The sequence below is a fragment of the Amyelois transitella genome, chromosome 20 (genome assembly GCF_032362555.1).
Source record: "Amyelois transitella isolate CPQ chromosome 20, ilAmyTran1.1, whole genome shotgun sequence".
NCBI classification, from domain to species: domain Eukaryota; kingdom Metazoa; phylum Arthropoda; class Insecta; order Lepidoptera; family Pyralidae; genus Amyelois; species Amyelois transitella.
The window spans coordinates 6019437-6030698 of NC_083523.1; positions in this window are offsets into that span (position 1 = coordinate 6019437).

Consider the following 11262-nt stretch of genomic DNA (forward strand, 5'->3'; position numbering starts at 1 on the left):
CTGGACTATAAAGAAATTATATTTCCTTTATTTAAACTTTATAACGTAGGTAAGTACCTACGTTAAAATACGTGTGACACTAGCTGAGTAAAGTTATTCCATAAAATTAATATCGCATCAAAATACCTATATAACACATATTTTCTATATAAACTTCATTGTGATTAAATATTTCGTTGTTCAATAAACTTACGCGACATCACTATATTACTTTACCAGAAGCATATAAACATACCAACATACTATCATAAATAACATTAAAAATAAAAACGACATGTAAAACACAGGTTCCTTATAATTAAATAGATCGTATCTTCGTCTGGTTGTCTTCAGACCCTAAAGTTTCGTGGCATTCCGGTGACCCAGAGGTTGAGGCGAGGAATGTAATCTCGATCCGATCTGCCATTTAGGCGTGATTGAATGACAAACATACAGACAGTGGTTGCAAAAATCATGAATTTATATAGTTTCGAAGAACGAAAGTTAGAGAAAAAATACTGTGACAAATTCGTGAGTAGGTACTTACTTATATGTTTTTCTGAAAAGCTTTTATTTTTGATATGTACTAAATCATTTGCCATTCGTATTATTTCGTATATTGATTTGACATTACATTATTAACATATTTTATAAGTAAAGACAAGTGAGACGGCTCAGTTTTGGTTACAATATGAACAAGGTCTGTCATAAATTTACACAAAAAAAAACTAAATCGATAATCGTTATGAATAATATCGGACTTAGTCAAACCAAATGTGGTTAGTCTAGCCTTTAAAGTGTCCTTTTATGTTAAAACATTGTGAACTAACACTAGTAACTTGTACCTATGTTTTATTCAAAAGATATGTAAGTATTGCCATTTTAGTTTTACCAGTGATCACTTGTTGAGATAGTTGTTAATAGACGTTTTAAATAAAGGATTTGATCAAATCGGGGAAGCCCTGACGAAAGATCAGGTCAAGAATACCTTGAGCCAAAACGAAAATTAATGCTAATAAAATTAATAAGCGGTTAAAAAATTACTAAAAACGAACAATTTTAAACCTTTTCGATAAAGAAAAAGTATTTCCAAATAGTTATCTTGTTACATAAATCTACTATTTATCCGCTAAAACGCAATTCCCAAAACAATATTTCAAATATCGAACAATGTTTAGGCCATAACTCTCATCAACGGACCAACAGGCAAATCGCTTATCGACAATGATCAATTTATTGGCCAAAATTTAATTCTATTAGATGTAATGAATACGAATTTTGGAACCGTGTTGAACGTTTACTACGCATTTCAATTTATTCGCATTATATTGTTAAGTACTTACTATTGATTTTGAACCTTGTGTTTGGAGTTATAAAGTTGAAGGGGCATTGAATGGATGAAATTAGGGACATACGAAAAGCTAGGTCAGGTGAAGGCAGTCCTTGAGGAATTCCCCCCTCCCACCTTCCCCCCTCCGAGTACTCACTTTCAGTATACGACGATACTATCTTCGTATAATCAGCATTTGTAAACACCAACATACTGGTACAAGTAATTTATGATCGGTTCTATTCAATGGTGGCCGTAAAGGCATTATACGCTAAACTATGAAATATCTAACATTGTTATTGCTCACTTGACAAAGTATGAATATTAATTGTCGCTTATAAAAGCAGTAATGGTGGTCCAGTACTTAAGTTAGATAGGTATGTTAGTCATATTTTCTTTAAAACTAAGGAAAGTTTATAACTACATCCATCTACTAATGTCTACATTTTTATCTAACTAGGTATATATTTTTTTCATGTTTGTGTTACGGAAATTTCTTCATTAATTTAACAAACTTTTCCAAACAGTTAATGTTTTAGAAATTATCCTATACTTGTATGGATATAGTCTCTTTCTACCCTCTAGGAAAGAGGCGCAATTTTATAAATTTATGTAAGTATGTCAAAGCGAATTCATATAAGAAAACATATTTTTTAATTATTAGTTTTATAATCACATCAATATTTCCACGACATATCTCTTACTTTCTTTTCTGTGCAATAAAGAGTAATCATTCAGATTCATGATTGGTAGAAAAAGTGCATAGAGCTGGTAAACTATCTTGCTCTGTGTCAACGTTTCACCCACATAACTGCAACTGCATGCGGGTAATAATGACTGCTGATAACGATCATGCCCATCTGATTGGTCCCATGGATATTTTAAGTTAGTCTTGCCACCTGAGGGGTAATTGCGAGTTTTACTTGAAGTAAATTCCATTTTCGCAACTGGTTATCAAGTAAGAAAAAAAAACTGTTAGTGTTAATTTAAATTTGGCGCCTTCCTGGCAACACTAGGTAATACTTTTGTTTTATCTGCGACAACTTACTTCCGATCTCTCTGTAGTTCCAGTTGTTGTATCCGGTAATAGTAAAAGCTAATCCTAATACATCAGAAACCATGTTTAGCTACGAACGTGGATTTAAGGGAAAAGCGTCGAGCAAGTAAACGCGTATTTGTATGTGATTTAATCAGCGCCACTTAATGGTAACGCGATGGCACTAATTAGGGTTGCCATCTCTAAAATTTGGAAAACCGGACAAGACGCGTGAAAACCCCGGATTTAAGAGTCTGAAAGCCGGACGCCGGACATGTTAACAAGATCTTTTAAACATTTACAATGCAATAAAAGACATTTGAATATTAAACAACAAATCAGAACATTTTTAAAGTTTAGACCTACAGTAATGTTTTTTTTTATTTATTAATTTTTTTTATTTATTAATATTTTAAAACCCGGTCTACAAATAAAACCTTCCCCGGACGCTCCCCGGATGCCCTCTAAACTAGGACAAATCCGGGGAAACCCGGACGGATGGCAACCCTAGCACTAATACAAATTCGCATTTTGACTCGACGCATTTGATCGAGTAAAACTCGCCCCTACCGCTCTGGCGCATTACCAAAAATTGCAGTACCTTAAGACCAACAACAGAGACATACGAGTATCATGCCTTAACCCCTTTGTGGGTTAGATGGAGTCAATACTCACAATCCGAAGGTCGCGTTCAGCCGGAAGATTGAGGATTAAATTGAGATTCACTGACTGTCACAGGTTGCAAGCCAATGCCAAAAAAAAAGAAGAGTCCCAAGTTTATAAGCTATTCACTTGATCCGTAAATAGATTGATTGTAAATACGTCAAATCTAATCTATTTACGGAAAAACAAGCAGCTGGCACTATGTTAAAATTTTAACCGTTTGTGAGTAACTCTTTTCCGTAAAACAAACTGTTCGGATTTGAATAAAGCTTAACAGCTTAACTCATCATACTAGGCGGGACTAGTAAGAAATAATCATAAATGTTCCAAGACGTATCTGATGTTTAAAAAAAACAAAAGAGTAAAACGAAAATCCCTAGAACCACAACTTAAATTTACTTAAAAATCCTGCACATGTTGACAGAGACTTAAAAACTGAAATTAAACAATAATTTTACCTTAATCTTTCGACATCTGGTACTAATACTTATTATTTATAAAAACAAGTCAAAACTTGTTTAAACTATTCAATGACCATTGTTTAATCGTTATGAGTAATTCCAAATAGAAATTTTTGCCACACCTGTTTGACATCTGTGGTAACTTAACATTTAAAAAACAATTTAACTATAATTTTTCTGTACATGAAAAAAATTCGGTGTTTTTTTATATTCAAAGCGACATTTTTTTATTTTTGTCTGCATGTTTACACCTTACTTGTGTAAGCTGTCGCTTCGGGTAAATATGAAACTTTAATTCGGATAAAACTTTTTTACAGTCATAAATAGTTAACAATGCTATAATTTGTACGCGACCGAATCTACAGCTATAGTCAGCACAGATTATATAAGGCCGGACGTAGTGAGACAATCTGAGTATTTATATTCTTTATACCACACTATTTGCATTCTTTTTTTATCTTTCATGTGGCAACAAAGAGTGACATGTAAAAATAAATAATGCGTGCCTAAAATGTGTTATTACATTACTTGAAAATTGAATCGGAGAGTGCAACTGTAATGCAATAATTTAACAGAATAGCATCAAACGCTCCAATCTGAATTTAACTTCTTCATCTGGCATCGACTGTGACTTTTAAAAAGAATACAGTACATGGGTACGCCAATTTTCCACTTCAAAATGACATACAATAATAAATTAGTTTCCCTCTACAACTCAGTGTATAATATTATTAACGCGTTGATGTCTTTTGAATTGATAACTCAATGCTATGTATATCTACCAATGTGAGATAAGACTAGAGAAATATTAATTATAAGAAATAAACAATAATATAATAAATAAAGAGTTGACGTAGTGTTTTTGTTATTATTTCGATAGTCTAAAATAAATGAAAATAAAAAAAAAGATAGAAGATATTTGCCTAAAGACTTTGATATAACTGAAAATAATTGTAGACTTTTAATAAACATTTTATAATTTACTGATCTCAGATCACGACATCAGATTTTTTTATTATTGAATTTAAGACAAACAGATGTTTTTCGAAAATTTCGAAGCCATCAATTTTTGCTGATCTTTTTTACCTAGAAGAAGCTTGAGATTCTACTTCCTGTCGCCTGGTCTAAGATAATCCTCACCGATGAGTGCAAGGTCCTGCTGGGACCTGGCTATAACTCAGCAATGCAAACACTGGTACTCCGTTAATACCGCATGTGTATAAAGATCACGATTCCGCGACAAGAATTATAGTTCGCCGCTAGGGTTAGCTAAGTATTACAAAAAATCAAATTCTTTTTTTTTACTCAACTCGAATGGTGGCACCATTAAGCCATACAGCCAAACGTGGCCGTTCAGTTTTTTCTAGACTGTTAGCTCTGTCCACCCCATAAGGAATGAGGATGAGATTTTATGTATATATTATTTCTCAATGTAAGATAATGTATAAAAATTATAATTGAAGCTAATTGTTCAGCAAATGCCAGAACATTTGGGAAAACATTTTTAAGTAAAGAAGATAGTGACAAGAGATTAAGGATTGCAACTCTTTTAAAGAAAAACTTAAAAAGACAGGCAGAAATCCGGAAAAGATTGCCGCAAAAGCATAAGTATGTAAAGTAGTAGTGCAATGCCGTGTGATTTCCAGTATACACACATACCATATCTTTCTCAATGGATTTCGTAAAAGACGACTTAGGGATAGGCTAATAAACTTGCGATTCCTCTTGTAGGTGACGATTCCTCATGAGATCATGCAGCTGAACGTGGCCTCTTAGTCTTGTCAAGACTGTCAGATTTGACTATATGTATTTTAAGAATTCAGAATAAAATGCAATACATTGAAGTGACAGCCCTAACAGAGTTAGTCATCGTCATCTCACGGGCTATGGGAATCGCGGATGACTCAGTACACAGATCGAGTCACAATGTTTTTTTTATGTTTATTCATGATGATTAATTGTTAAATGTCATGGGGTCATTCGGACGGAAAGAAAAACGGAATTTTTGCAAATCCTTTCTAGCTCCAATGCTATCTATTATAGTGATAACGAATTTGATTTTTTAAACTTTCTATGTGTCAAAGGTTTTGTTTTTGGAATTATGGGAATCTTAACACTAGAAAGCTGTATATGTATTTAATGCCAAAGTACAGCTTTCAAAGTATGTATATTGTATTAATATTATTATTCCGTTAAGTAATAAAAACAGTATGGTTCTCGGTAGTATAGAACCACTACATCTCTTCCACATGGATGTCGTAAAAGGTGACTAAGAGAAAGGCTAATAAACTTGGGATTCCTCATATTGGCGACAGGCTAGCGACCTGTCACTATTTGAATCTTAATGCCATCATGAAACCATACAGCTGAACTTGGCCTTTCAGTTTTTTCGTGACTGTTGGCTCTATCTACCCCTAGAGATAATAAAGACGTGACTATATGTATGTATAAAAATTTGTTTATAAATTGAAAGTATCTTAGTGCGTAATGAGACATACAAGTCATCAATCAAAACAAAAAACAAAAACAAATATATATTTTTTATAATATTAGTGTATTTATGTATTGTATAAAAAAACAAAAAATATTTGTATAAAGACGCATGTAAACATTAATCTGTTTTCTTATACAACAAATGACTCGTATTATGTCTATGTATGAGATAATTATTAGGTCATTTTATTGTTAGTAAACAGCAGATTATTTAATAAATATAGGAATTACAACAGTACTGAATGTTTTTAAAGTTTCATGTGAGGGATGAAGGCGTGATTTTTTCTCTTTTTGTTTTTTTAGAATTAAACCACTCCATATCTTTTCCATGGATGCTGTAAAAGACGACCAAGGAAGGGACACATTCAACTAGTGCAGCTTTACCATAACCTATGTATATGGGTAAGATTCCCTTGCGTAGTTCAGACGGGAGTCGCTTCGTTTAAAAACATCACTCACAAGTTTACAAACTCAAAAGACTCACCAATCCATGCTCCATTCTTTACGGAAGGAGGGATATAACCGGCGACGGCACTATATTTTTTATTCAGCAAACCTTCTAGTTTTTAAATATCTATGTGATGACGCAAATAAATAAAATATACTTAGCCATTTTGATATTAATTCTACTTCAATGAATTACCAAAGGTATAACATGTACTACATAACAAACATGTCACATAAAACAGGTGTTCAGTCTATTGATTTAGTTATTTATTTAATAAATGGTTGTCCGAGTATTAAATTCGTAGTATTAGCCGTCCTCTATATGGGCATGGCAGCCATGCATTTTGCCTTCTTATTTAGATTATAATAGCAACTTTGTAATGTATATAATTTACTATATGACTCTTTAAAGAGTTTCATAAATTCATACATATTGTCACGTCTCTATCCCCGATGTGGCAGACAGAGCCAACAGACTTGAAAAGACTGAAAGGCCATGCTATTTGTCTTGATGATGGAATTGAGATTAAGTGAATGAGTGATTAAGAATTAAAATTAGTGACAGGTTACTAGTCCATCGCGTAAAAGAAAGAAGTTTATTAGCCTTTCCCTTGTTTGACTTTTACGATCTACGCAGGAAGAGAAGCATCTGGCACACGCTATGTTTTATTATGCCTTGCAAATGAGGACAAAGCTGTGTATTTTTAATTTTAATTGATCGATGAAATGGTTTGTTAGTACCTACTCATAGATTTCATTTGAAATAATCTGTACCTTTATAAGATACTCGTATAAATTCTTTTATTTGTACTTTTGACTTAAAATAATATAATTATGATCATAAATTGATAAATAAATAAATTGACCCGGATTTAGCTTTAACTAAACTAACATAGTATACAATACAGGCAAATGTCAGCTTCAGCATGCGCAGTCGCAGGTCTAGCGCTTTCCAATGAAGATCCATACTTTCTGTTGACTAGTTAGCGCGGCATTCCACCGGTTGTCGCCTCCATGTGTCAAGGAGTAAAGAAGATTTGAACCTTGAATCAGTAAATACTCTTGAAAGTTAATATTTTAATCTGTCAACGATACATGTCCTGTTTAGTGCAGTGGTAGAGTTCCTGCCTCTAAACCATAGAACCCGGGTTCGACCCCCGGTCAGGTTACGATCGAAAAAGAATTGTGTGTTGCCTTGGATGTCTTTGATTCTCTTAAATAGATTTTTATCATAAAATACCTAGATCATTAGGTTAGTATCCCATTACACAAGTCTTGGACCTACTTTTTTAGTCCCCTTATTCCGAAGTGTGGTATAACAGACGTTATTCAGTATAATATTATGATCAAAACCTTATCAAACTCCTCTAAAAATCCAAAATCATCCTAGCTTATACCAATAAGTTTTCCCTTTATTCATCTCGTATAATCAGAAGGTTAGTTGAGCCTTGGGTGGTGGCAGTATTGTTGGAGAAATTCTTCTTCTATTCTTCTTTAGTTAGTTGTTCTTTAATGCTGAATGTAATCCTCTATCAACGTACGCCATACTTCTCCGTGTTGTTCTCTTTCATTATCTCCATCCCACAAGCTTGACCAGATCATCCTTCCTTTTGGAAAGTCTGTCAACCTTAAGCTAAAAGGTGGTGTTTAGGTAGATTAGCCACCTTAGACTTTGAAGACAGTGGTTTACTCAATCTTCGGCGTCCAGGTAAAAATTACCGCATCCAAAACATTCCCTTAGCAGATCTAAGAAATAGCAATAATGATACGTCCCACCCGCCGGCTCTAGGTCGCAGGGCATGCGCTGAGGTCGTTGCGCACACGCTTCGTATAAACGAACATACGTTTACCTTTATATATGTATAAGCTATCTGTGTTTAACTCCTAGTAACTGGCTGGAGAGACGTGGTTTAGAGGGAAACTTTCGATAACTGCTTGTTGAATAATACTTAACTTTAACAATTGTTTCTGTAATAACTTTTTTTACACATAAAAAATCTTTGGATTTTCATAAATTTAATTTTTATCTTAGCCTATCTTACCATTTAAAATGTTTGTAAGATATTAAAGCATGTTTATGCATACATCATATAAGATTATTATAAATCTTTCACGATGTCAAAATAGAGCGTAGACTATTTCGAACCGTAGCCATTTGGCCACACTCATCTGAGAATTTTTGATGAGCTACCTGTCTCCTGTATCTGTCTGATACTTGTCGTAACAGAGAGATACTCCTAAACTATACTGTCGAATTTAAATCTGAATTGAATCATTTAGCATTTAGTAACAAATTGTCACATTACATTTTAATGGCAGACTAAGTAACATTATTGGAACCAGTCTTATGTTGTCATTAAACGTAAGTAAATAGCTCCGTTGTTATCTCAGGCCACACAAAAGTTTACATTCTCAATAAATTATTCTCATATACGTAATCGATTTGATATGTAAATCGGCCGCCTACAAAATCGATTAAATTAGACAATTGTTTAAGTTACCACAAGGCCGATAGAATTCCCGGCCAGTCCAATCACATTGCAACTTGCATAAATACCAAATTACATACTCGTAATACTACATAAGTAAATATAGGTACCATCTGTCTATGGATATATTGAAAGGAATTTGACACTAACAACGCTGGTTATAGCAAGCAAAATCGCGTATGCTGTTGCGTAAATTACTAAGTTCAATATATCGAAATGATTTTGATCCTGTAGTCAATATATTAGCGGTCACAATATCACCTGTTGAGTATACACCTGTTCTACACAATCACATCTGACTCAAATGATTTAATGAATTTAAACCATAGAGCCTCAGTAACTAAGCTCAATATAAGTTCGGAGAACTTTTTATCGACTTACCTGAAAAAGTCGCCAAGGATTGGGCAGTATTTTGAGTAAAATGTTTTTCGATTATCAAAAACGAGTTTATCAAATGTGGTTGCATCGTAAATTATTGGTAAGTAATTATTCTTAAGGATTTAATTTAATTCTTTATTAAATTGTACTTGGTATAAGAACATCAATTAACTCATATAGGCACTTATCTGAATTTTGTACGTTATTCGTCGAAGTATTGACATCGGATAGGTATTCGATCAGTCAACCCTACATAATAATAACTTATAATAAAATGGTTCACTTGTTCTTCAAAAGCTTCTTTCTTCTTATAATAATAAGTCTAGTTAGGTACATTTCTAAACTTGAGTACCTACCCACCTACATACAATTATATAAATTTAGATACTAAGTAAAGGTATAAGTAAGTTCCATGTAAGAAGTATGTCTACTATATTAATGTTTGCAATATCCGAAATGATAACAATATGAAGATCTGTTCTATAAGTTTAAGACCTTGTTGAAGACGTTTCTAAATTCTTTAATTATTTTTCTTAGTTTTTGAACTATGGAGACGGATATTATTGTCTACTACAATATCACAAATAAACACACAGGAAACCTCAAACGGGGTACCAGGGCCGCAGCATATCCGAAGAGATTTAATTGCGTTGCAAAGGAACCAGTAATTACCTAGATCTTGGTTCCACCCGGCTCATCCTCGATGCGATGACCATAATGGGACGCGCTTTCACTTTAGCCAGATTTGAATTTCTCCATAATTTCTAGTTGTCTAGGCCGTGGTGTGCACGACTCTTAAGTTTTAATACTAAATGTACCTACACGCGACGACGAATACTTGGTGAAATCACGTGCAATATTATTGTTTACATTTTATATGCTAAAGAGAGATTATTTGTTCTTGTTGTGGGTATTTTCTTATAGAAAAAACTCTTTACTTCTTATTCTCAAGTTTCTTTATTACATAAATAAAGAAACTTGAGAATAAGGAGTAAAGAGTTTTCTTAAAATTCAGCATCTCTTCTCATAAAAAGGAATGCAATGCTCTGTAACAATAAAATAAATAATATCTAAAAGCTGCGAAGTTTCGGCACCAAAAGTGAGAATTCTATGTAAATTTTATTCATATTACGTCACGTTACAAAACAGACTGACTTAAATAAAATGCAAAACAAAGCTATTATAATAGTCACAAATTGCCGACAAGGTAGATATATGGTTTTACTCTCACTTTACGACACTAAAATCAATTATATGGTGGCTTTCAAACATCAGCCGAATTTTTTGAGTAAATTTGCTAATGAATCTTACTCAAACAAAACTCAATCATCTTTTCAAAGAAAGTTTCTCAATCTGAATGTAATTGGTGATGTCGGATCAGGGCTGTGGAGTGAAAGTTCTTGGCATATTTTTTAAATAGACTCATTTCAATTCACACCCCGTGGACCTGTTGTAAGAGACCGCTAAGGGATAAAAATCTCTTTTGACATCGTAAGGAAAATCTGTACATTCAGGCAACTGAATGTGTATGTGTGTGGACCGGTCATTTAGTCCTTTGACGGACACCACATAAAATCAAATATTCAAAACGTCTCCAAAGAGGTTATGTTTATGTTATACGTCATACATACATATGGTCACGTCTATAGCCCTTGCGGGGTAGACAGAGCCAACAGTCTTGAAAAGACTGGATGGCTACGTTCAGTTATTTGGCTTAATGATAGAATTGTAATGTTTTGTTGAATTGTTTATGTATAACAGGAAAAATATATCACGGGATATCGGAACCAACCACCTAGTGATATAAACCAAAAAGTGCATCTAACTCTTATACTATATAATGAAACCAAATCAAATGCAATACGGTCCAGCGGCTGGAACAAAGACGCTAATGACCCATCAGATTGGACCGGATAACTCGATCAATCAATCTGATTCACTCGAGTCTAACCACCGTAGCCTGACCTCCGTTGCTCAATTAAACTG